Source organism: Vanellus vanellus, assembly GCF_965231255.1.
Source record: "Vanellus vanellus genome assembly, chromosome: 1".
In the NCBI taxonomy this organism is placed as follows: domain Eukaryota; kingdom Metazoa; phylum Chordata; class Aves; order Charadriiformes; family Charadriidae; genus Vanellus; species Vanellus vanellus.
The window spans coordinates 36,919,895-36,946,568 of NC_138905.1; the positions used below are offsets into that span (position 1 = coordinate 36,919,895).

At 37.6% G+C, this 26,674-nt stretch overlaps 1 protein-coding gene across 1 annotated transcript in view; it reads right to left on the reverse strand.

The window, feature by feature from the left end:
* Window positions 1-25,089, reverse strand: part of TAFA2 (TAFA chemokine like family member 2) — a gene marked incomplete at its 3' end in the record, with an annotated part of 80,357 nt that extends 55,268 nt beyond the window's left edge. The window contains exon 1 of the mRNA XM_082498632.1: window positions 25,026-25,089. The remainder of the gene's footprint in view (window positions 1-25,025) is intronic.
* Between the last annotated feature and the right edge of the window lie 1,585 nt (window positions 25,090-26,674).

A 26,674-nucleotide genomic window follows, 5' to 3' on the forward strand; every position in this document is an offset into this window, starting at 1 on the left:
TACATTTGCCTGCAGTATCTTATAGCACTTGGACGTGAAATTTACATATATATTATTGTTTCCAAAATCTGATGAGCATGGATGCTTAAATTGCCAGAGGTATAAAATGCTTTCGCCACCGAGCTGCGTGCCACCTCACAGCTAAAGACTCTGAGAGAGTATGGGGAAACCTGTTTTTCTTCCAAAAGGGTATGTATGGTTGTGATGATACCGCCTTGAAAGCTCAGATGATACTGATGAACGGCCTTGCCTCTAAACTGCTATCAATGTTAATCTCCCCTGCTTCCAGATTAGCACCAGCTCTTTGTAGACACAATTGATTGTAATTTTCACCTTCATTAATTTTCAGATGCAACACCTAACTGAAAGCAATAAAGAAAGCAAAGAGTAAACAAGAAATGCACTGTCCTTCTAGCCAGCTTCAACTCAAACAATACAACTGTATTTAACTGTGTATATATTAAATTTCTTTCTGGGTCATTTCATCAGGACCAGCAAAAGAGTGTTCACCTGATGAACATTGATGCTGAGACATTACTAAGTACACAGAAAGAAAATGTCATGAATTTTGGTGGGGTTAAGTTCTGTACTTCTATGTATTTATGAAAATATAAACCCAATAGTAATAATCTAGCATTAGACCTGCACATCCCATTCACTGTATTTTTAAGTGCTAACATAAAACAGTATAGAATATTTAAACATCCAAGATATTCTAATATCTTTAATCTGCCCAATGATGTCCTACACCTTTGTGAAATAAGCTCTCACAGTTAAGTGTTCAGTATTAGAAGGTACTTAGGCTCCAATTCACATCATTTTCTCTAATAATATTATGCCACTTTAAACTCTTTCTCTCCCAGTTTCAGTGCTTAAGGGAGCTTTACGTCGTAGGGGGGGGCTCTCTATTCACTTAATCATCACGGCAGTAGTATTTGCTTACATCTTACATGGGATCCTCTTGCAGATGGTTATTTAAATTTTCTTTATTCACATCTCACTAACCAATCAAAAGTTTAACTGGAAAAAAAGGATAATGGTTCAACGGGCTTTGAACAAAAAGTCTCACTGAGACCGGAATCACTAGGTATACTGTGATTTCATAAAGGCCATTGCAGTGGCAGAGATAAGCCTCCAAATCTATCGAGGCACAGAAAGCATCAAATATTAGCGGAGAATGGCAACTGAAGTGCTCATATTTAAAAGCAAGGACGAAAATGATCTGGGCAAGCGTAAGCCTTTTAGTCTGACCTCTTCAGTTTGCAAGAGCTTAGAACAGGCTTTGAGGAAAAAGATAAATTAAAGACAGAGAAGTAAATAGAACATAGGATAAAATGTAGCAGTGTTACTAAGGGTAGATTGTGCCAGACTAACTTGACAGCTTTTTTGATAAGATAACTGATTTTCCAGACAAAGAAATGAAGTAGATATAATTTGTCTGGATTTAGATAAAGCATTTACTACGGTGTCACTCTGGAACTTACACATTAAGCCAGAGACTCTGTGGATTACCACAAGAATTGAAAGGTGGATCCAGGTGTGATAACAGCAAGTAGTAGTGAAAGGAAGTATCGGGGATTAATAGCATTTCTGCTACAAGTTGGGAATCCGTCATTCGAAACATGAGGTGTAAAAAACAGCTACTTTATTTCAGCTGATCACTCAGAGTACATCAGCATCAATGTGACATGAGGTGGCTGTGAAAAAGGCAAATCCTATAAATTACTAAATTAGATATTTCTAATAAAGACACAGAAGGATGAGTATGCATTTTCTTAAAGTATCACCCAGAATAGTCTATACAATTCTGACCAAACATCTTCACGAAAAAAAACTGAACCCACACAACATATGGGAACAGTCTTCTATGATGGTTGCAGGAATGAAGACCCTACCACAGCAGGAGTTTGAAAGAGCTTGGTTTGTGGAGCAAAGCAAAGGAGCAAAGCAAAGGCTGACGGCAAACAGAGATCGAGGAAAGGAAATAAAGACAGTGAGGGCAAGACACATATCCATAAGAAATGGATTAGATGATATCTTGCCAGCAGACAGGATCAAGATGCTCAGCTTTGTGATTCAGGAAGTCTCTTCCAGTCTTGTCGCTACATCAATATCATGATCCCTTTTTGTACATTAGTGCAGGAAGTCAAGGGCTATTTTTTTTCATGATGAAAACTGTAAGCAGGTTCTTTCCAAATGCATTAGTGTAGTGGCTTTTTTTCCGGAGTCATTTAATTATCCTCAAAAAAACAAAAGTCACAACATCTCTCTCTGTGATATCCTATGTGAAAAAAAACATGACAGTCCTCACTAATGACCTGAATCCACGTTGGATTCCAGATAAAATTAACCATGCTGTTGAACATCTGATTAATATTCCTCCATATTTTCCAACATCTTCAAGGCATAATTGCCATCTCTGTGTCACAGATTCTATGATTCTATAATATTTAACACAAACAGTCACAGTACTGTATTGGTGGACGATTCAGTACTAAAATTGTTTTTTCAGTAACTTCAGTGAATCAAAGTCATACTGTTGAACATGCGTGACCATTCTATGATTCACACTGCCTCACTTTCTTTAGAACTCACTCTCTTTTCTATCACTCTTTCTTAAAATTGAAAATCTTCCTGTTGCCATCATGTTTTTAACATTGCCATCACGGAAACATAAAACTGGCAAGCATCACAATTGTCAAGATATGAAGGAGTTTTGTTTTCCTCAAGAGTCCAAATGTAGAAAACAAAAACTATGTACTTTCAAAAATTAATTAAGCATTTTAAGATAAAAACAGAAGAAACAATATAATTGGAAGTATTTTAAGAGTGTGAATACACGAATTTAAAAATTTCTGTTATTATTAAATTCTTTTAAAGCAACTACCATCTTAAACATAATGTCTTTCAAGCAATACTGGAGGACTAATTCTGGGATTCTTACATGGATTTAAGAATATGGTTGTATTACACGACCCTGCCAGACCTGGAATTTAGTATGTTCACAGGAACCATTCAGATTCTACTGCATGACTTCCCTACTGAATGTTAAATTTTGTTTTTCCAAAGAATTCTTCTGGAAAATAACACTGCAGATGAACGGGGAAGCAGGACTCAGACTAAGTTCCCTCCTGCTATTTTCATGACAATTACATCTGTCAATAGGCAAAGTAGCACTTTTGACAAATAATAGGTAGGTCTGAGCCCAGTGTGTGTTTTATACCTGACTCCTACACATTTTGGGCCACACCTGAAAACAAGGGTTCAAGTGTAAATAAAAAAATGACAGGTTGCTCAAATCACAGAAAAATATGAAGCTTACTCGTGCAATGACCAAAATAGCTCTACGAGCTGACATAACACGCTAGGATGATAGGAGAGTTGTCGACTGGGAGTAAACTAGTTGAAACACAATTGGAACACATTCCTCCACTCTTTTAGTGTCAAGTCCTAACACATGCTCATTCATCATAGCCATCATAGGCACCACTTCCAGGGGAAAAAAGACTGAGACCAATATTAGACCAGGGCTCTTCCAAAATGTGGATCTGGTACATATAATCCAAATCTCTATTCCTGAGCTAACGCATAGGAAAAGACTTCTTTCACTCTGAGAGGTGCTAAAGAAAGGAAGCCAGGCTGCACAACCAACCTTCAGCTAACCCGTTGGGAAGTAGAACACAAAGTTCAGCAGCACAAAGTTCAGGAAAATCCGAATTTTTAACTCATTCCTAGAAAAGTACAACGTCTTTTCTGCCTACGCACAGGATTTTATCAAATATTGTTTTTTTGGCCCTGGCATGCTACGTAATCTGACACATATACTATAATAAATAATGCTGTCTTAAGAATCATGCTATATGCCACACAATTTTGAAGTCTCCTCTCAGACTCTATTTCCTCATCGGTGTTCTGAAACAGTAAGAAATTATTAATAACCAGCTCACACTGAGAAAAAAAAAATCGGGGTATTCCTGTGATGGCTTGCTAGGAATGGACTCAAGTCAGGTCACGATTTGCTTGACGATGGCTGAAGTATCTCAATGGCACCCAGACTTCCTTGAAAAATCAAATCAATTTCCCAGCCCCTTTTCAAACACCCTCTTTCAAAGGGTAACAGCAGCTCTATAAGAGCCGTATTGACCATACAATTCTGAGTTTCATCCAAGTGAATGTACCTCCAGAAACAATGCACTCACTTTGGCACGTACTATGCCAGGCCTTGCAGTGGCATTCTAAGATGGCCGGGACCTCATTAAATAGCCAGGCATAACCCGCACTTCCCGCAAATTTATACCCACCTTCCTGCTGCATGATATGGAGTATTGGGTTTGCAGGTAGAGCACAACAGGGGGATGAATGACAAAACAAATGAATAGCGGTCACTTCCTCTAGTGCCCTGGATCAGAGATCTTTAGGAGGTGCAAATATGTTAGCATTTAAGTTTGGAGCTTGACTTCACTTTTCAAACAAATTTTTGAGCTGTCTCCATTTACTATGATCTGGATCACATTATGGAATGATTCCGGAGGATATGAAGTTAACCCCTTTTATGCGAAAATAAAGCAGAAGATGAGCCTGAGAGTGCACCTAATGCACTCCAACAGTTTAGGGGGGTTCAGTTCAGGGGACGAGAGCTAGTCGAAACACTAAATGAATATAATGTGGACATCGTGCCCTCAGCAATGACAGTTCGGGTCTACAAAATCACTTCTGGAGGGATAAACTATTTGCTAATATAGACGCAGCCCTATAATCTCATGAGGAAGGTGATAATTATCATCATTATTTTATACTTGGATAAAATGCCCTCTTGGTTGTGATTAATCTGAAAAGCATTTCCAGATCCTCAGCAAACCTCAACAGCATGTTGAAAGGGACCTGTCACTCAAGAGGCCCTCAAACAAGTTCTGATCTGCATTTTAGGGTCATTATTCCTACCGCGACACCACAGCAAAGGGAACGACAGCCTGTGTGCCAAAATCAGGCAACAGCTACCTGCAGTACACCCCCCTAATTTAGAGCATAGAGTACAGAATAAATTACCTCAAATTACTCAGTGAATTGTTCCTTTTTTGTGAAACAGCAAATCCCTTGTCTTTCAATGCAGAAAATTAAAGACAAGAGCTTTGCTGTCTTTTTGCACACTGAGTACCACCTAATTTACAAGCAACTCTACTGTCAAAGGAAAGTACAACTCATTGTAAAACTGTCAAACTGGATGCTTTACTGGCTCCATACCTGCCGTTCTCAGGCATTGGATTATTGACAGTTTTTCCCTGAGTGTGGTAGCGAAGCTACCAATAACCGCACTTTTAAGGTGCGTAGGTTGACCCTTCTAGCTGAACAGCAGAAAACGACAGGCCAAAAGGGAAAGCCTACAAAATTACTGACTGGAGGTGGGACAGGCCCTGGCTAGGAAGGACCTGCCCTGCCCACCCCATGAGGACCCACTACATCCCTTGGCCCAGAGGGAAGGCATTGGCTTCTTGTTGCCCTGGCAGACAGGACTTGAGTTAAGACTGAGCCTAAGTACATTTTGGTGGATTTTATCTAAAAAAAATAAAGGTCATGTTCATAATTAGATTTTTTTTTTTAGTTTATTACAGTTTATGAGAAGTTTGTTAGAGTAAATTAAATCTGACTCAAGATGTTTTCTGTTCCCTAATACAGATTTGGCTGAGAAAATCCTCAGATGTTACCATATTTACAACAGGATTAACTGTTTCTAACAAACTCTTCATTTACATTCTTATGCATGCTCAGTCGAACAAAAAAATTATTTACTTTTATTTGTATTTCATGATTAAAGAGGGTTATGTCATTATATTTCCATAACAATTGCATTAACAGCATCAGTATTAGACACAAGGATGTTGAGCATTCCATGCATTTTGTTTCAAAAGAAGGGGTTACACCCAGTGTTTGTAGTGCTTATATGACAGAGAGCTTTTTTTCATTCTTCATTTTATAATAATTAATTGGAACTGTCTAGGAAGTAAGCCAAATAATGCCTATTCTGCTGTCAGGAACATACAAGAGCCCTACAGTCCACTACAATTCTTTTACTCCTGTCTTACAAAGGCTTTCCATGCATCTTCTATACTAAGACAGCATTATTCTCTAAATGTGCAAGACTTGAAAAGAGTCTTTAGATAAGAATGAGAATTAGCTAGCACAGCATAGGAGCAGCCATAAATGAAAGCCATCAGAAAATTACCCAAACTTCTAAAGATAAAGGATGACATAGAAAGGTTTGGAATGTCATTTCCGTGAAATCATGATTTAATTTTACTAAGGGAGCATTATAATTTACTAGAGCACAGGTATAATACTGTACTTATGTTACTTACTAAGAAAAAACTGATATAATAATATTTCCATATCATTTCAGTCGTAATTATAGATACTAAACTGCCATCACCACCAAAGGAAATAATTATGTGTTTGCCAGAATTGTGGGAAACTATATGTATGATACTGAGATCAGCAGTTCATTATATGTTGTTATAATTTTGGAAAATCGCTGCAGCTTTCATAACTTGAAGAGAAACAAAGCACAGTCTAAGGAAACGTGTATTTCCTTCTGCAGCAATTGATTCTGTTTTATTTTAACAGCTATCTGCCTTGCATTTTCCAAAATCCTTACCAGTAAAAGGTGAAAACTGTTCTTATGATGCTGATCCAGTAAAGGATGTTTGCTCTTTTTATATTCCTCCCCCCATAACTTGCAGTTGTGATTGCTAACAACGGGCCTCCATTTCAGTACCCTATTGCACAGTGAAGCAAGAAGAGCTCCCCCAGTGTTTTCTTGATATTTGGTGTTTCTCTGAAAGCTTCCAGAGTCAAATAATTAGATAAGAACTGCAATTTTAATTATCCTTTGTAGTTGCAGAGAAAATGTGGTTTCTACAGGCTGTAAAACAAAAAGAAATATTTTCATGTATTAAAGCCTTGAGAACTTAAGAAAGATGAACCCACATTTTGGGACAATCAGATTTGGCAAGTATTGCCAAATTTTTGGTTTGGAAATATCCAGTGGAGGTTATGTGTTTATTTTATGCTTCTTTTTTCAAATTATCTACAGACGCTGTATGGAAATTTATTCTGAATAGCTACATTAACTTTGATAAATTCACTTACATCATTGTTGTTCATGTCTAATTAATATAAATGCCCATCTAGGAATATAAAAAATTTGCATGAAACAAGTCACAAATTCTGGGAAGGGGAATTTTCTCCTCATTTCCCTATGTACGTTTTGAAATTTCACAGAGTAAAATGAAATTGAGATTTCAAGTTCAAGATGGGTTAGCCCACAAGTGAATTAAAAAATGCTGCCTAATTAAATTACTTACCGCAGAAATACACATCTTTAACAAAAACCTATTATGATAAATGGAATAACCAAAATAAAAGAAAAAAATATTAAATAAGACTGCTTCTTTCATTTTCTTCTGCTTTTTAATAGATGACAATAGGTGCCCCTTCCTTTTTTTGCTGGTATCACAGCAATGCATCTTTTGTTTTCACTGTCAAACCCAAATGCTGCTAAGACTCTGTCTCCTGTAAGTGGTAGGAATGAGGATGAATTCTCATAACCGCATTTCTGGGAAAAAAAAAAAAAAGAAGTCATGAATTTGCAGAGTTACTGTCTTTAGGTATTTTTAGTGATAGCTGGGTTGCTCTTCCATATCCGCTCTAATACCTTGTATTTTATATTAGCAATTCAAGCTTTTTCAGTAGAGCAAGGAGGACCAAAATCTCTTTGAAAGAAAATAGATGTCTAAAGGACACTTCTTTGCACACAAAATGAGACCCGTGCCATTTTCCAATCCTATGTTTTCATTGTACTTCGCCTCAGATAAAATAGAGCTGATGAACCTAAGTTGTATGCCATGACCCGAAAGTTTACCAGTCACCTCAAACTATTCATCATCTCATTAACTGCAAGATGTGCAAAGCATATACATGAACAAACAATGAAATGTAGTGGGAAAGAAACTCACCCAAAATGTATTGCTGCAATAAATATAAACCGCTGTATATTTGCAGTGTACTGTCAGCAAGATTAAGCTCATCAAATATCAATTCTTTATTCAGCTACAATGAAAACCTTTTACGTAAGGCAAAAGATAAACGGGACATTTCTCATGACTGCTCTAATTCAGGAATACTTATCTGCAGGCAGTATGGGAAGGCGCCTCCTCACCAAAAAAAGTTCTTCTCTGAGTCTCAGTAGATTTTTCTATTTTGACCCATTCCTCTAAACACGATTGCTGTCAAATACTGTTAAAAAATGAAAATGCTATGTAAATCCTATGTTTTATTATTGTTGTCTTCTTGCTTGTGTCATGCTAGTGGGCAGATATGCATTAATGATTTGAAAAGTAGGGGATCAAAATAAAGATGGGCCCACATTGAGACTTGAGATCTGAGAACAACAGTGCTTTCGCAAAGTTCAAATCCAGAGGAGAATTTTAGTCCAAATTAACTTAAAAAACATCCTAATTCTTATTTTCAGATTGTGAAATGCATTAAAAAAGGGATGGAATTTATTTCTTTATAGCAGAAGGAAAGTTTTATATCTTACTTGCTGAAAAAATACGGTTTCATTGATTAAAAATTATGTAGAAATTTGCACTGAGCTCACCTAGACAGCTGTGAGGACGAAAAAAATAAATTAAACTAAGTACACAAAATTAAGGATAGAGCAACAGAATTTTTAATTTAATAATACTGCATAAGTCATTCATCCAGAATATGGAAAAATCCACGTTCAGGTCCTTGAAGGCAGCTGAAGGAATATGAACCTTCATCTTCCAGAAAAATATCCTGATGAGTATGCAGCAGTGTATGGTACTCTCCGGTTCTTTAGCTAATGCTGCCCCTGGAAACCTTTATTATTCATTGCCATATCAAAAATATATATTTCACCTCCTAGGTGAATGTCCCACCCACCAGACTGCACTCACTCTTTCTCTGAATAATTATGTTTGATACAAAACAGAAAAAGCATCAAGGGATAATCTTTGGGGCGAGCCATTCACACCTTAACTGCATGATCAAATTTCTCCAGGTAAAAAGAGAGCTCTAAACACAGGTGACCTATGTCTTCAAGGAATTTTGTACAGTAGTAGCTGTTTCTTCTCATTTTTGAGGACTAAGGCTATTGCTTTGTTATTTGCTATTTTATACTGTCTGTAAAAGAAATAAGATGTTTTCTTTTGGTCAAATATTTTGTTCAATGAAAACACAAAATGCACCAAAACCCAAAAAAGTATTTCAGCAACAGCAAAACAGAAAAACACTTTCATTTAGGTTTTATCAAATGAAAATTTGATGTAAATCAAATGATATCTTGAGATCTTGAACTTCCACAGAACATCACCTTTTCTGCACTTTCTGCTGTATATATCTACATCTCCATCGCCCTGGATGTGTAGTGGTCACTGCCTCCACCAGCACATTTTCCTTTAGACTCTTGGCAATCGGAGATAGAATATTCCCACAAGACATAATGATTGTTCAGTCCCGTGGAAATAGTGTAATGCAGATAGGGAGAAAAAGTGCAAATCAGAGGGTAGAATGGAATGACAGGGAAAAGTCTCAATGGGGCAACACAGCTGGTGAGGCAAGGAGATAGACTGCCAACAACCTGAAACTGTTTTGGAATTTCCACACCTTCTTTTAATGCTTTGCATCTAAATTCTTGATTTTGAAAATTATCTAAATACAAAACATTAAGCTCTTATAACTCCAAAAGTAGTATTTTTCAATGCAGGTGAAATTCAACTTTAAGGCTATTCACGAAGACCACATTATTCGAAATCTACACAGAAAAAGTGATTATAAAATATTGTCATCGAAGCTGTGCCTTAGTTTCAGTTATCTTGGAGTCATATGTGAACATCCTCATATACTGCAGAATATGGTTTCTACATATTGGAAGAAGTGAATTTTAGAAATAAAACATGGGTTTGCTTCATGTTCAGCTTTTGGTTCTAATCTGTTCTTGAATTATAGCAGTTTTGTAAGTTCTCTGGTTGAAGGTGTTCCAATTTGAGGAGATGATTAAATATTCATCAGAACAGACAGAAAAGACCTGTATTCCACTGAAAGCTGAATGAATTGAGTGAGGCAGCCATCGCACTAAAGAGCCATTCCTATTCCTTGATTCAAAGTCTATTTAATATATATGTAGTGTACTAACTCCATGAGGACATACTGCAGGAGATTTATCTGAGAAGACCCTCTGCTCCAGTGGTTATGACACTGACCTCAGGTAAAAGACTTGGCTCAAATCTGCCTCATGCAAGATAGAAGTGAAAACTATGTGCTGCAGTCATTAGGATAATGACACAATCATGCAAAAGTGAACTCAAATCCCTTTAGGTAGAAGAGGAAAATCGTCCTGCATAACTGGAGAAAAGCCCTAATCCACATGGTCCAACCAGGGACCTTTATGATGAACGTCTTGCAGGATTCTTTATCTGTCCTACTTTCATCCGTCCTACTTCCTTTGCTCAGCACTTCTGGTGAGCAATCTACTGTCTACAGATAACCTTAGCTATGGCCACTGTATCCGAGCACATGCGAGGAAGAAGGTGGGACATACCCATGTTGTGCAAGCAGTAGATTGTGCTGAAAGAAGCCACTGCATGAATGCAATGTCTTGGAAGGAGACCCAAAGAGTAGGATCTAGCTGCTAATTTTTGACCATTCTGCTCAGTGGACAATACCCTATACATATGAATCTAGTTCCTGTAATATCCCATAGGCAGTTTCCCCTATTTTTGCAGAATTCAAGAGTACCTGTAGAATTATGAATTAGTTGGCTACAGCTAATGCAAATTTTAGAGATAGATACAATTTAAAAGTCAGTGCACAGCACACTTCAAGTACTAAGAAAAGTTGTTTCAGCTACACAGTAAAAAAAAAAGGTGTGAAAAATGTCCCTTAACTACATGTTCAATAATGCATGCCCAAAAATCAAAGTATCAGAAAGATCAGAAATTATTCAAATTGACATTGCCAAAAGTACTATTTTTCTATCAATAGAAGAATCAGTAGAAAGCAACTGCCTACCTCACAGTTCATCAGAAAAAGAATCACCTAGCTGTATTTCATCAAAGAAGACACCACACCAAAATGCCATTATAATCCAAGAATCAAGGAGATAATTCATCTCTCTATTTATGAGCCTATGATACAGCTGGTATGCTGTGCAATGCTGATTTAAAATCTACTCAATGTCTCTTCAAACTCTGATTCTTGAAAAATATTCAGTGTGATTACAAAAAGTATTTAAGCTTATAATGGCCATTATATTAAAAAAGTGAGAGAAACAACTTTAAAACTCATCAGATTTCTTATCCCTTTAGCAATTTTTTTTCAGTAGTATGAGAGGAAAGATCTGTGCCTATTTTTTTTTAAATAAAGGCTTTCCAGAAGCAACCAAAAGTGAGCCAAGTGTTTAGACTTAGTAAAAAGAAGTCTGAGTCATGCATATCTACCTGCCCTCTTAAATGTACCCACTCCTTCAGTACAATGCAGAATGGCTCAGAATTTATGAACATCATAACCAGGAAAGAGTAGAACGTTGATCCTGCTTCCACCATAATAACTACCAGGGTGTATAGGGCACGGAGCAAATGAGACTTTTCTTCATGGACTTAAAGAGTCCTCATTAACCAGATATTCTGTTCATACCAGTTGGCATCTTGTAATGTAAACCTCTGATGACCATGCTGTGCAGAATTGTGGTATCCCTCATGTTAAATTTTAACTGCATACATAGCCTTCCTCTGGCAGGCAAAATTTATTTTTCATACAAAATACTGGATTTTCACAATTTGCAGAAAAGAACATTCAGACCTATGGTCCCTTATTTCTCCAGGATAATACATAAGTGCTGTCAATATGCTTTAAATAAATCTGAACTTTTCAACTTTTCTGCAAATACCTCGACCTGATTTTACTTTTAAATTTTACTCTGTAGATCCATTGAGCAAGGAGAGGATATTTACGACAAATCTTTGAATGTGCCATAATGGTTGATGTATATGTTTATCATTTCGCAGAAAGTCCATCTAGATATTTTGTAGATAGTGGTTTGACTTTGGGAAACTGAATCACTGCTTTTGATTGTGCCGTTGAGTGTCGGAGTAGTATTAACACAAACTGAAAACATACCCAGTGGCTACGAGCCTGTCACCTTTTTATGAAAATCGCAGAAATTTTCAACACCTCATGAGATGAGAGAAAAATTACTGTCCAGAAGGCTGCAGAGAATCTACATGGCAGACACACACTGAAGGTTCGAAATAAGTACCCAGACATTATTTGCAAGTTTATTCTACTGGAAGCAGCTCTTCTATCAAAGATCATTAAAGATCTAGTTGAGGTTTACAGCTGTGACCTCCTTTGCATGGTATATCAAGCAACATGGAAACGGTAACTTTTAAAATATCAAAATTTCCAGTGTGCCTTCACTAAAGTAGACTGATGCCGTGCTTGTAAATACGCAGTTAGATGTATATATAAGACATTTGGCTCAGCTAAACTGAAAAGCAAACCAGAGAACAATATCAAAACCACTGAAGAAATCTCTAAGTAAAGAAATGAGATCTGTTGCTGATTGTGGGCAACAAAACCATTTCTGAATCCGATGAGAAAATGCAAATAAACTCTAAAACCCAAGAGAAATTATCAGGGACTCATCACGGTCAAGTGTGTCAGCTACTGAGCTTCAGTTCAGTAGCTGACACACTTGACCGTGATGAGTAACATTTTGACTGCAAAGATTGCCACTTTCTCCCAGCAAAGTCAAGCTCAGGGATTTGATCAGTGTCACATCAGAATCTGTTAAGTCAGAGCAAAGGCAGTACTGTAACTGCAGACCCATCCAGCACTCCAGAGACTGTAGAAGTATATTTAAAGGGCTGAACATCCAGAAGAAAATCTGAGTTTAACAACAGATTCCTCCACCTTCTTCCCTGAGGGACTAAGACTATGAGGGTCACACCACCAAAAAGGATCAGCAGCTTAGAATTGGCAAACTGGTTCAGGACACTTAAGGACATCACCAAGTTGAGGTATGTACAAGTAACCTTTGCCCTATTAATCACAGCAATTAAACATCATTCAGGAAAGAAAATTTTGGAAGGGGCATTTGGAAACAGTGCTGGAAAGGTAGCTGCAGCCTCAGCCACTCCACGCCCCAGTCTGCTCTTAGCACAGAGCCAACATAGTTTTAGCCACATGAGCTGGGATTCACCTGTTCTAGCTAAAGCATTTTAAAGATACGGGACCTAAATGTCTACATTTCTCTTATAGTTGGTGGAGGGGGAAAGACAGATACAGGTATCTAAGGGCTGCTGAATCATCCCTGCAATTGCAAGTTTCTCTCCGCTCATTATAAAGGGAGTTAGAGAAACTAGTGTAGACAGACACATCTGCCTTGTAGAAGTCTAAGGCTAGATGAAATGAAGCCCGCTCACGGAGTCCGTTACTTACCCAGCAAGAGTATATTAAACAGCTGCGATCTCCTCCTTTGGCACAATTACAACAACTACCTCCTCCTGGTAAGAGCAGCAGCAATGAACTGCAAACCTACGCCAACTACTGAGAGGTACTTGTTGGAGAGCATTATATTCACCGTATTCTTCCTCTGCCATACACAGAGTTCTCCACTGAAATTATTCTTGATGGAATACTCCAAGGCACTGACTCTGGAAATTGAACAACCCACTGAGATTTAGAGGTGAGTCTATTCCCCAACACCATTTTCCAGAATATCTGAAGTCCTGACATATCCTTAAAAGGTATTCTATGTTTGCTGGCTTTCCTTTATTACTGTAAGGAGCAGAAATGACATTTCACTCAGTGAAAGCTGTGATTTCATTATCCCAAGAGCTGGAGCACTAAGGCTACTGTGTCTCTGTGTAGATCTCAATCTGTGTAAGATCAGAGAGCTGCTGAAATTTCTGCAGTTTTTGCTGTTCTCTCCTTAGAGCCAGAAAAATGCAGTCTAAGTAAAAGAGCACATAATATATAGTCGTACATATTTTACAGCCTTTTAAAGACTTCAAATAAGAAATTTGCTTTTCTAATCAGAACTTAACTCCTGTTGCTTTAAAGTTCCTCACTAAAAATCTATTTGAATTAGGGTGTTTTACGAGTATCAAGAGTTTTGTTTTTACCTGGTAACCAGATGGCAGCTCTTTCTCTGAGGTTTTGGTGTTATTTAGCTGGGTTTTAGTTTTTGTTCTTAATAGGTATGGCAAACATTTTATTCTGCTACTACTATATTTTAGCATATTTAATTGCCAAGTTCACAAGAAACCGACCCACTGCTTTTCCCAAGCAGATGGTGGAAGTTGTTTTTAAAACTGTAGTGAGACTTCTTTTCCAAAATGCTTGCATAGCTTTATGAAGTCTAATTGCTGTTCAGTACACACATAGAAGATCAGCTTATAAGCATGCATGCAGTTAAGGGCCAAATATGCAAAGTGGTGAGCACTCTATCCTAGAACTGCACTGCGACAACTTTTAGTATCTAAAACTCAGCACATGGTCCAGTATCTGTGGAAATGGGACTATAGCTTCAGTCCCTGGGAGACATGAGGTCTCAGTAAACAGTGGTGTCTACTTTGGACTTTATTATTTTCCTTTTCATTATACATATCTTCTCTTATTAGTTATAAATATGGGTAATTTACAGCAATACAGGTTGAAAAGGTATACAATAAAAACTCACTTTTAAATGAATTCTGCTTTACCTGCCAAGCTAGATCTTTGGGTGCTGCAAAATGAAGAGTGACTGGAAAAAAAAAAGTATAAAAATAAAGGATTTACATAAACTTATTTTTTGTAGTTTGGCAAATGAGAAATATGAAAAAGCACAGTAGGTGACATAAATCAGAAAAGTAGGTCGAAATGTCTCCCGGCTTTCTCTGCAGTTCAAATCTGGATCGGAACCCAAAGACTGTGCCTTAACAATCATTAATAACTGTAATCATAGAATCATAGAATCATAGAATGGGTTGGGTTGGGAGGGACCTTGAAGATCATCGAGTTCCAACCCCCCTGCCATAGGCAGGGACACCGCCCACTAGACCAGGTTGCTCATAGCCCCATCCAGCCTGGCCTTGAACACCTCCAGGGATGGGGCCTCTACAACTTCTCTGGGCAACCTGTTCCATTGCCTCACAATCCTCAGAGTGAAAAATTTCTTCCAGCTAGGGATGTGAGTTGGAGCCGCCTGTCTGCCCTGACCTGATCTCAGGGCTGTTTTCCCCAACAGAGTGAGCTCCTGCCACCCCACCCAGGCACGGCAGCCCTCAGCCGAGCCTTCATCAGCAGCTATGGCCCACGAGGTGTGTCCTGCTGGAAAAGGATTGCGAGAAGCAAAGTGCCCTGGCAGCAGCCTCCTAAACCTCCCCTTACCTCGCAGGACCTGGCCCATATATTTTGTAAGGGAAGTATTAAATACAATTGTTTCACATAAATATAACACTATTCACACAGAAGTCTTACATAAATGTCCACTGGTAGTTAACAAATCACTCTTATTTTCAGTGAGTTTGTGACATTTTTGAGACTGTCGACCCACAGCTTCTGCACTGGGCTGTACTAACACAGTACTCTTAACAGCTGGTGCCCAGAGAAACCAGAGCTGTAACAAATAGTGTCCAAGTAACACGAAATCCTACCAACAACTGAAGCATCAAATTAACAGGTCACTGATATTAATTGGGGTCTTTGAATACTGCAAAATGTTATTCATTTGTACAGTGAAAGTCTGATTCCTTACATAGTTACACAAAGGCTAGGAGAGAATAAATATAATGGATTAATGAATAATATGAGAGAATGAATAGTATGCATTATGTTATGGGAAGGTAATTATGTGCCATTAAATAGATTGGCTATTATGCTTTCTAAATTTCAATAATGTAGTTGAAAAAGCGCAAAAAGGAGGAGTAAAAGAAAAGTAATGTTGTTATTTAAAAAGCGTGCCTAAGGACCTTGTATGTATACTCCTTCACAATTTAATCTGATTAACAGAAAGTAATAATTTTCTGCTCATTGCTACTTGGGAAAAAAAAAAACAAAACAAAACAAAAAAAAACAGGTTTTCATCTTATATAAGATTTTGTATAAAATGCTTTTCAGCCTCAAGATATCTAACAAGTTAGTTATTAGAGAGTCTGCATAATTTTATGACACAAAGTAGGGCTTATCACACATTTCACATCTAGACTGTATTGTAAAAAAATTGTATCCAGTCATTGCTGGTTTTGACTGATTGGAACTAAACATGGTGAGAATAAAATGTACATTCTTTTCCAAATGCAAGAAGAAAGGAAATCCTCATTAAAATGATTTGCTGATATGACTTAAAACAATTTATTTAATCTTCACCTTTTTTATGTAAATATTCTTCAACTGAGAATTTTAAAAGTATAATTTAAAATAGATTTTGTAAAGTATAATGAGATGCTCTGTCAGATGGGAAGACAAATTAAAAGTGCAATTCACACTGTTATAGCAGCATTGCCACCACGGAGCTACTAATCTTTTGCACAATGCTCACAGTAGAATGTACTCCAGTCTCTGTAGGGCACGTGATTATAGACTTGCAGGGAGACTGGGATTTAAATTATTCATCAATGCGGATTTCCTTTTGCAGAAAAATTAGTGTGCCACATAAATAGCAAAACTCTTAATTCTTGGCCTTTTGCAGATTAACTGCCTGGTAATAGCATCAGTTATTACCGGTTAATTTCCCTAGCAGTTACAATAGCAATATTCTGTCAAACAGAAAGCTGCATATGAAAATAATGCTAAAGACAGAACATCCCCACAGCCAATTAAATGTTCAGGACGCATTAGGTCCTGTAAAGGTAAACAGCCGTGCATAAGCCTGTCAGGAGATCTGATGAATGCCAGATTGCGGCCAATGCCTATATGTCCAGAGCACAATGCTGCCTCAGCTACGGCGCGTCTTTACATACGAACATCCAGAGGGAACAGGATATCAAAATAATTTGCCTGAAAAAGACTTGCAGTCTTCAAAACTGTCAGGTATGGATTTCAAGTGAAATGATACCTGCTTTCATCTGCCTGTTAACCACAGAACACTACAAACCTGTTATTTACAAAGTCAAGCTCCATTGTCATCTAAACAGTACGATTAAACTGTCGCAGAAGTGGTACCTGCCCCGCTTGGGCAGCAGAGGATGGCAGCGTTTGGGACACGCAGGCTCTGTCAGCCTTTCAGCGCAGCAATACCAGAGGTTGCTTTCTTCTACATTTGGGGGAACTGCCACAGAATTTCCAACCTGTGGGATGGATTTTAATAACCAGTCCCTAGCAGTTTCACTGAAGGTATTCATTGGGCAGGAAGTTAAGCAGATGCCTAAAATTTGGCCTTTACTACAAAAACAGGCAGAGCAAATCAGTGAAAGGGCTGTACTGGTTCCTTCCTAAGTGCTCAGAACAGTTCTTCGGGCTTGTGGCTGGCTCAAAAGATTGTAACCTACAAAAAATATATATATATAAAAAACGAAAGGCTTAATAAAAAAATAATTTTGACAGTTAAATGAAAAAAATCCTTGATTTTAATATATAATTGAACTTCTACTTCTGCTTTAGGAATTAAACACTGTAAAGTAAGAACTGGTATCGAAGAGAAAAATATCAGCATCAGTGATATCTAGGTGAAATCCCAACATTAAAATTAGAGGGAAAAAGAATCAAAGACACTGCCTAAATAATTAAGTGCAAAGAAATTCATGCAGGTTTACACTGGGCGAAAATACACCATCTCCAGTTCAAACTGTGAAATCTTTACTTCTGCAGCCTGAACGGGAAACAAAAACATATCTTCTGCCTAGACTCAGGTCTCCTCCAGTTACACAGAAATTAAAGCTGTCCATGGTGTGACACAACATGGAAATTAGTCTGTTATGTCAGATTTCAGTTCAATCCTCAGTTCACAGTTTTGAGAATTCATATGACAATACTTCAGTCTCACAGGGAAAACTGCATTCTCATTCTCAGTATTGTTCTTTCAGTACCATCATAACACTGCGCTGGAGCTATAATGGGTATGGACCAGTCCTATGTCTGACCAATAAATCTGAACATTTCAGTTAGTCTTGATTATTCCAGGGGAGGTTTAGGATGGATATTAGCAAAAATTTCTTCACAGGAAGGTTTGTCGAGCGTTGGAACAGGCTGCCCAGGGAAGTGGTTGAATCACCATCCCTGGAGGTATCATTTAAAAGACAGGTAGATGTGGTGCTTAGGGGCTTCGTTTATTGGTGTTTTTGGCAATGTGAGGTTGGACTCGATAATCTTAAAGGTCCCTTCCAACCTAGAAGATTCTGTGATGCTGTGATCCTATGATTCTATGATGCTATGATTCTCTACTGGAAGGTCAAAAACACGACATCCAAAATGTTGAGGGAACTCAATCGGTTCTCTCCAGAAACACGGTTAGATCTAGCCATCCTCCTCTCCTGCCCTCAGGACACACAGAGAATACGCAGACGAGCCAGGACTCCTCCAGTTCTCATGGCTATCAATGGAAACAGTCTGGCAGGTAACGCTTTCTTTTTATTTCCCACAATAATGATCACGATAAAAATGCACACAGCTGAAGGAAATCTGTCTACAGGAGCTGAACATATCATTTGGGAGACAAATCAGACACTTCTAGAGAGAGGACTCGGTCAGTTATATATTGCTTTTCTTAAATGTTGACTTCCATTTTGCAGATATTCAGCATATTAAAGAAAGATGCATTTTACTCTGTAAGAATAAGGTTGATCTTATTCACTAAACTAGTAAACATCACTGATTCTACTTTGACAAAATCCAGGAGGAGTGAGTTGCCAGCGCCAGCAAGTTCTACAGACCGAGACACTACTTCCAGGAATACAGACCTGAACCTAATCAAAGAAGAAAAATGCACTGCAATATTCTTTCTGGTTTTTAGGCTAGATAACATTATGATTTAAAAACACAGCGGGTTTCATTATCTAGAAGAGCTTCATTTGCTACTATAAACAACTTTGTTTTTTTCAAGAGCAGTATTCAATTAATTCACCTTCCCTCTTACTCAGAGACAGAAGCAATGCAAAATAGCACCCACATGGAAATCAGTCCTGGTTCCTAGATATTTTATGACAATTTGTAACACTGACAGATGCATATGCGGTTTTTATTTCACTTGGGCTTCAGGTGTGAAATTAAGCATCTTCTTTCCCCAGTGTGTATGAATTGGAAATCTTGATTCTGAAATTATTATTAGGAAAAACCTCTCTTTCACATAATCTACTTTATAAAACTTCTACTGAAATTAATCTAACTGCCCGCACATGGATACAGCAGGCATAATTGACTTCTAATGGACAAAACCCCACATAGTGGTGGTGATGTGAAGCATTCCACCTGCATGTTCCCCTCCTCCCAGCCTCATCCCTTCCTTGCTTGGAATGTGTAATTTAGATATCCTTCCAGAAGAGCTCCAGAATGCCAAAGCTTTGGATACACGTAAGGATAAAAGAATGAAATACTTTTCTTTAAACGCAGTTGGTTCTAAACGTAGTATTTTCCTTTTAAATGTCATGTATTTCCAAATATGTATCCCGGTGATGATTCCTATAATTTATAAACAACATATAGTGAAAACTTTGCTCTGCTGAAGCAGCACTCAAAAAAAAAAAAAAATAAAAAAAAATTGCCTTGCCTATAGTCTCACTTGTCTCTCTGGAACTAGCAATGCTGGTGCTCGGGACAGACCTGTGCTTGGTATGTAATGGAGCAGCCAGCCTAAATATAGCTCCGTGCCCCTGCAGCTGCACTGCTTCTGTTATTCCAGTTAGTTCATTTAGCAGGAGATTAAGTATCTCTACATTGCACAAAGGAGACCGAAGGCCAAGTCCCCTGGTTACTTTAAAGAGAGTCCAAGCACAGAGGAAATTCCTTGCAGATAAAATACAGCTGTCAGACCACAAACTTTCCAGTTTTTCTATTCCCTTCCTTTCCTCAAAGGGAGGAGAGGGCCGAGCCTGGATAATTACATTGTCCTTTCAGCATAATTACCCAGCTTTGTCACTGCTTCACACATAATTAAGTATTAATATTACCCTATAAGTAAACAATACGTACGTGATATCTCCGCAACGCGCGAGAAAGCATTCCCTTCTATACATTCTGTTAGCTGGAGTAAAATTGCAAAATGCACACCGAATCTGAAGCTATACTATGCCATCAGACATTTTTGGTTAAAACACATTTGTTTACTCTTCAGCACAATGAGCCATCAAAAAAAAAAATTTGCACAATGCTCAAAGGATTCATGAGTGAAGGGATTCCTATGCAATGAACATATTAAATACCTGGATCATCACAGAAAACAAGATACTGGACTCAAGGCTGCTGTTTGGAAACATCATGACATGTGTGTCAGTACTGTAAAACCGCCTGTGGTGGCTTAACCCCAGCCAGCAGCTCAGCCCCACGCAGCCACTCACTCGCTCCCCCGCAGTGGGATGGCAAAGAGAATCAGAAGGCTAAAAGGAGAAAGCTCATGGGTTCTTCAGCTAAGAAGCGAAGTTACTGAACAAAATTGGTTCTGTTTTACCTCAAACCAGGACAGAGATAAAGACGGTTTCACAGGTAAAGCAAGAGCTGATTGCACAAGCAAAGCAAAGCAAGGAATTCTTACGCTGCTTCCCATCTCCAGGAAAGCAGGGCTCCACCACGCATAGCGGTTACTTGGGAAGGCAAATTCCATAACTCCGAACACCCCCCCTTGCTCCTTCTTTCGCCCAGGTTTTACTGCTGAGCACATCACATGGTATCCCTTTGGTCAGCTGGGGCCAGCTGTTCCAGCTGTGCCCCCTCCCAACTTCTTGTGCCCCCCAGCCTCCTCGCTGGCAGGGCAGCAGGAGAAGCCCAAAAGCTTCTGAACACTGTGTAAGCACTGTTCAGTAATAACGAAAACATCCCTGTGTTGTCAACACGGTTTTCATCAAAAATCCAAAACACAACTTACAAGCTACTGTGAACAAAATTAACACTATTCCAGCCAAAAAAAAAAAAAAAAAAGGTACATTTCCAAAGAAGAGTGGCACTACATTAGATGTTCTTTGCATAAGTGCTGACAACCGCATGGGAAAGTCTGCACAAAGCTGTTGAGAATGAGGTCCTCCATGTTCATTCGTGAACTTTGAGACGTCAGCTTTCAAACTTCTCGGTCTGGCCACTGTCCTGTATTGAAAAATCACCAACAGAGGACAGAGATCACACCAAATCTTTCCCTCATATGACAGCCAGCAGTGTAGGGATTCACTGGGTCTGATATCATACCGAGACCAAGAAAAATAATAACTAAAAATGGCCTATTTTCCATAATTTACTTTCATCGCTTTCAGAAATCATCTCTGTGTTTGCCTTTCAAAATATCCTGTAGTGGTGAGTGTTAGAATTTACTTATCATTTGTATGAAAAAGCACTTCCATTTCTTTGTCTTAAACTGCTACGTTAAGTTGGTGTTCCTTAGTTGTAGCATAACAAAAATAGTGACTATTTATGATTTTGTGCATGTTTTCACATTTCTTCACAGCTGTTTTCCAAAGGGAAGAGTCCTAATTTACATTGCCTTTTCTAGTAGCATAGCTGCTCCACCCCTCTGGTCCATATTTGGCTAAATTCCCTGTACCCTTTCTAGTTCAGCTACACCTTTCTGTGATGGAATGAATGAATCATGTGTGTAGTATTCAAACAAGCCTGTGCAACATGTAATTGCAGTAGATTAATGAAGTTCCAGTGTTTGTTCTCAAAACTTTATCTCTAAATTTTCAATATCTACTTCTCTTTTTCAGTGTTCAGCATGGAGGTGACATTCTGTATGAGATATCTGCTGTGATTCTAATATTGCTAAATGATAATAGAAATGGTAATTTTGAGGTCATTATTCTGTATGTGTAGTTAAGACCATTTCCTCTGCATGCATCACTTGGTATTTATTGACACTGAATTTCATTTGCCATCTTATCACCCAGTAACTCAGTATTGTACCATCAAAATCTCATCACAGACTGTTTTAAATACTAGGCATTATTTTATTTTGTCTGCAAACTTTGTTGCTACAATACTCATATCATTTTCTGAATAATTTATGAGTTTGTGAAATTCAAATTTATGAATATGCTCAACAGCAGAGGCTCAGACTTCTGCAGGACTTTATTTGTAACTACTGAAAAAAACACTGATTTCTAACTAGCAGTCTTTTACTAAGGTGGCAATGTGGGTCTTTGTTGAAGGAATTTGTCATAAACTCACAGTTCTAACTGCATTGTATCATCTGGATCATCTTTATCCTATGTTTACTGACACATTGAAAGAACTCTAGATTTTTTATTCATTACATCCTTCTAGTTTCCAAGCCATTTTGGTGCTTTTTGCATATATTTATATATTTATCTATGTGCCCACTAATTCTACTCTTTATAACGTCTATCAAATTGCTAATGGCAAATGTCAGATTTCTTGGTGTGTAATTCACAGGATCATCCTGAGACCCCATTTTAAACACTGGAATCCCATTTTTTATCTTCTACTCATTCAAAATTGTAGGTTGCATATTACTATTAGTAGCTCAGCAACTTCCTTCAAGTTCCTTCAAACATTTGGATGAAAGCCATTAGATCATGGTGATTTGATATTATTCATTTTATTGACTTGCTCCAAAACATCTTTTATTGACATTTTAATTTGAGATAGTTCCTCAGATTTATCATCCATAAACAATTACTCTGGAGTAGGTGTTTTCCTGACCCTCTCTGCAGTGAACACAAATGCGTACAATTAATTCAGATTTTCTGCACAACGGCCTTATTACACCCAATGACTTTCATTACCTACCTAGCTATCTCCAAGATTCTCTGGCAGTCTTCCCAATTCCGATGGGGGTGGGGGGCAGGGGTTATTTGTAGGTTTCCATTAGCAAGTTGTCCCTCAGAATGTGTTTTGGCTTGTTTCATTCCAATTTTACATTTAAACTGCCAAGTTTACATTTATTTCCGCCTTCCTCATTTGGACATGACATGCATGTCTATGAGTTCTAACACTTTCTGGTTGCAGTTTAACATGTTTTCAGTATTTTGAAAGTATTCTCCTTCTAATACTTAATTTTATAGTTTATTTAAATGTATCAAGGGTACCTGCAAGCCATTTTGTCCGTACTGCTGCTCCCTTCAATTAGCTTCTTTACACTTCATCTTTCTCACAATCCATCTTTTCAATGTTAAAAGGTACAGTGGAAATTTTAGGTGGTTTTGGACAACATATTTGGAGTCAACTGTGATCTCTAAACATTATTGTGGTTTCTGCTTTCACAAATTCTCCGGTCCCTGATTATTCTTCTAGGGAATACCCATTTACTGTCTCTTTCAGTACAAGACCTACAGACATCCGTGTGAAACTGCCGAGCAGAAACTTGACAACAGGCAATGGGGAGGACCCTCTTCATCCAGTATTTCTTCAGGCTATGGAATTCACCATCAGCATTTAGGCTAGGTGTTCAGTAACGCAGTATAACAAACCTTTCCATATTTAGGCATGCCACGTCAGCCTCCCGCAAATCTGTGATTTACTGTAACAAAGATACCTTACAAGACTTAATGTTCCCACCCATCCACATCATGACTTAGTGTGTCGTTTCTATTTACTTCCTACCCCAGCAATACGTGTCTCTCTAATTATCTTCTCTCCATTTTTCTTCAGAGATGCCTTTTATAGCAATATGCTCATTTAAAAATAGCCATTTTAATTTCTCCATTTGGGGTTCAGACTTGAAATGTAGAGGTGGAATTGAACCTGGAAAACATACACAGGGAGGTGTACGGAATATCACTGTATTTCTGATTACTCAAAGTAAGTACAAAATTATGAAATAGTTATTCCAAAAGCCAGGGACAAACGTTAACTGGGAAAAGGTGTTTATTTAAAAGATATTAACTATATCAGATTAATTCCGTGTGTGTATCTTCTTATTCTAAAACAAGAAGAACTTTTTACAAAATGGTTTCTTTCCAAAAGAGTGTGTATATATATATATATATGGCGTTAATCAGAAAGACTGGACTTTTCAGAAATACCTCTCATCAGCCAAATTCTTAATTTCCTTAGCTCATAAATATTCAATGACAGCTGGTTTTACTTTTCTCTGAGAATTTACACAAATTAAACACAGCGTTACTCATTTCATGTAATTAAACACTCTACTGACACTAAAATAGGCTTCATATAGACTGCTGTCTGCTTGCAAAAAATTAAGGCTGTGTGAGTATATCTCCTTTGTCCTCATCCTAATTCAAGTTGTGCAATAGTTATTTACGCTGCATCTCCTAATTGAATGGAAATCTCAAATGCAAATCTCAATTACAACAGTGAACTGGTCAAACTGCAACTAATCATATAAAATAGTGAAGCGGTAGGCAAATAAAATGGAGGTGTACGTTTATACTATGAACACCACATTTCAAACTATCTTCCAGATGTTGAGTAAAATATAAAATTATACATGGACTTCATTGGCTTTCCGTCCCTAGTATGTGCTATTATCAGGTCATACTTGGAGGAGAAAAGTCTCCCTTTCAAGAATACAATAGACGATACTGATTATACAGATTACACAGGCAAGGTCAAGATAACTATTGTGCAGGTATATAGACAGATAGACAGACAGAAAGACATATCATTCTTTTTTCAGTCCAAAATACTGGTCCACTCTTAGTTGAGAAGTGAACGCGGAATCACAAGAAAATGTTTCATTTTGTTTCTCTTCATAGTAACAAGACATAACAAAAGGAGAAGAGGCATATATGCCAGATCAAATGTTCATATAACTCAATATACTCTCTCTGGCAATGGTGAATAATGATACCTAAGGAACAGTATAAAATAAAGCACGTAATGGTAATTCCGTTACGAACTCTCCCTACCTATAGAAATCTTCAGTGCTGGGCTAGTCAAACCTCTCTTTTTCAGGCTGAAGTACACTGGCATAGAGAGTCACGCTCCGTGTATTTAAAAACGTCATTACACACCTTTTATGAATCACATCTTCTTTCTCTTTATCTTTTCTAATTCTTCTGTATGGTTTTCAGGCCTAGAACCCTAGAAGTGTACAAATCATTAAGGGTGAAGACAGACCAGAGATTTGTACAATGCCGTAATGATGTTGCCTGCTTTGTTCTCTATTCCTTTCCTAGCAATTCTTTTCATTTAAGTGCCGCCTTTGTGCACTGTTGAATCCATGGCTATTTCTAAGCACTGAGATGACTTTTTCATAGAACGATCTATTATAATTCCAAGATTTCTTCCTTGAGTGGAAATATCTCATTTGGACCCCATCATTATGTATGTAAAGTTAGCTTTTTCTCCCAATGTGCATCACTATACATCTATCAACACCGAATTTCATCTGGCACCTTATCACACAGTCCCTCTGTATTGTGAAATCTTTTGTAACTCCCCTCAGTTAATTTCCATTTTCACTTCACTGAATAGATTAGTATCAGCACACTTTGTCACCTCACTATTCACCTCTTTTTCCAGATCATTTATGAGCATCTTGAACAGACAGGCTTAGCACAGATTCTTCTGAACTCCACCAATGATCTTTCCCTACCGAAAAAGAATATAATTTCTTTTTTTTTTCCTACCATTTATTAGTCTAAGAGAAGATCTGCGCCCTTATTTCATTGCAGCTTAATTTTTCACTGGCTTTGATTAACAATCTTCCCAGAAACCTCTTCAGAATGCAAATGAGAAATAATTTGCAAATATTTTCTGTGATGTTGGTGAAAGTAAATTTATTTGTGAATTTGAATTTCATTTTCTGATTTTTTGGCCAAATGAAATTTTCCATAAAATTACATAAGTTGATTAAATATTTTTATGATAATTTTCATTTTTGTTTTCTTCTTGCTTACTTTACTGCCTCAGAATGATCTTCCGGTATAGTTTTGTGCATTGTGGCAATTAGGGCATTTAAACAATTCAAAATACAGGATCAAATAATCCCTCCTGGTTTCATTGTGTGTTAATAAGAATAATAATTTTCAATTATTTTTTTCCTGTTCCTAGATAGAAATCATATGTCAGTTAGTTAGACATTTTCTGTTTCTTTCTTATGATGGCCAAATAATGCAGCTAGTTGGAAGTAAATGGCTGAATCACACTGGCCAATAGCTGCGCTGGCTGAATAGGATAAAAATTACTTGTGGTTCTTTTTGTATCCTAGCAATTAATTTCAATAGTATTGCACCGCTTTCTTTTTATTTTACTTATTTTAATATTTTAATTCAGTACAATTCAAACATTTATAAGACTATGCTGGCACATTATGAACACGAACCCCACAACACTAAAGGATTTCTCTCAAGAGATTTAGCTGAACTTCCTATGACCGTTATTCTTCCCGATTTTTTAAAAATGTTTAGTTTTTCCATTGGGTACTAGCCAGAGGATTTGTACACGTTGTGCTTTCATATTTACCCTTTCAAGATTGCCAAAGAGATAACAAACATGGGTGATCTGTGAATGTAATACTTTGTGCTTTTGCTTTTCAGATAAGCAGCCGAAGAAG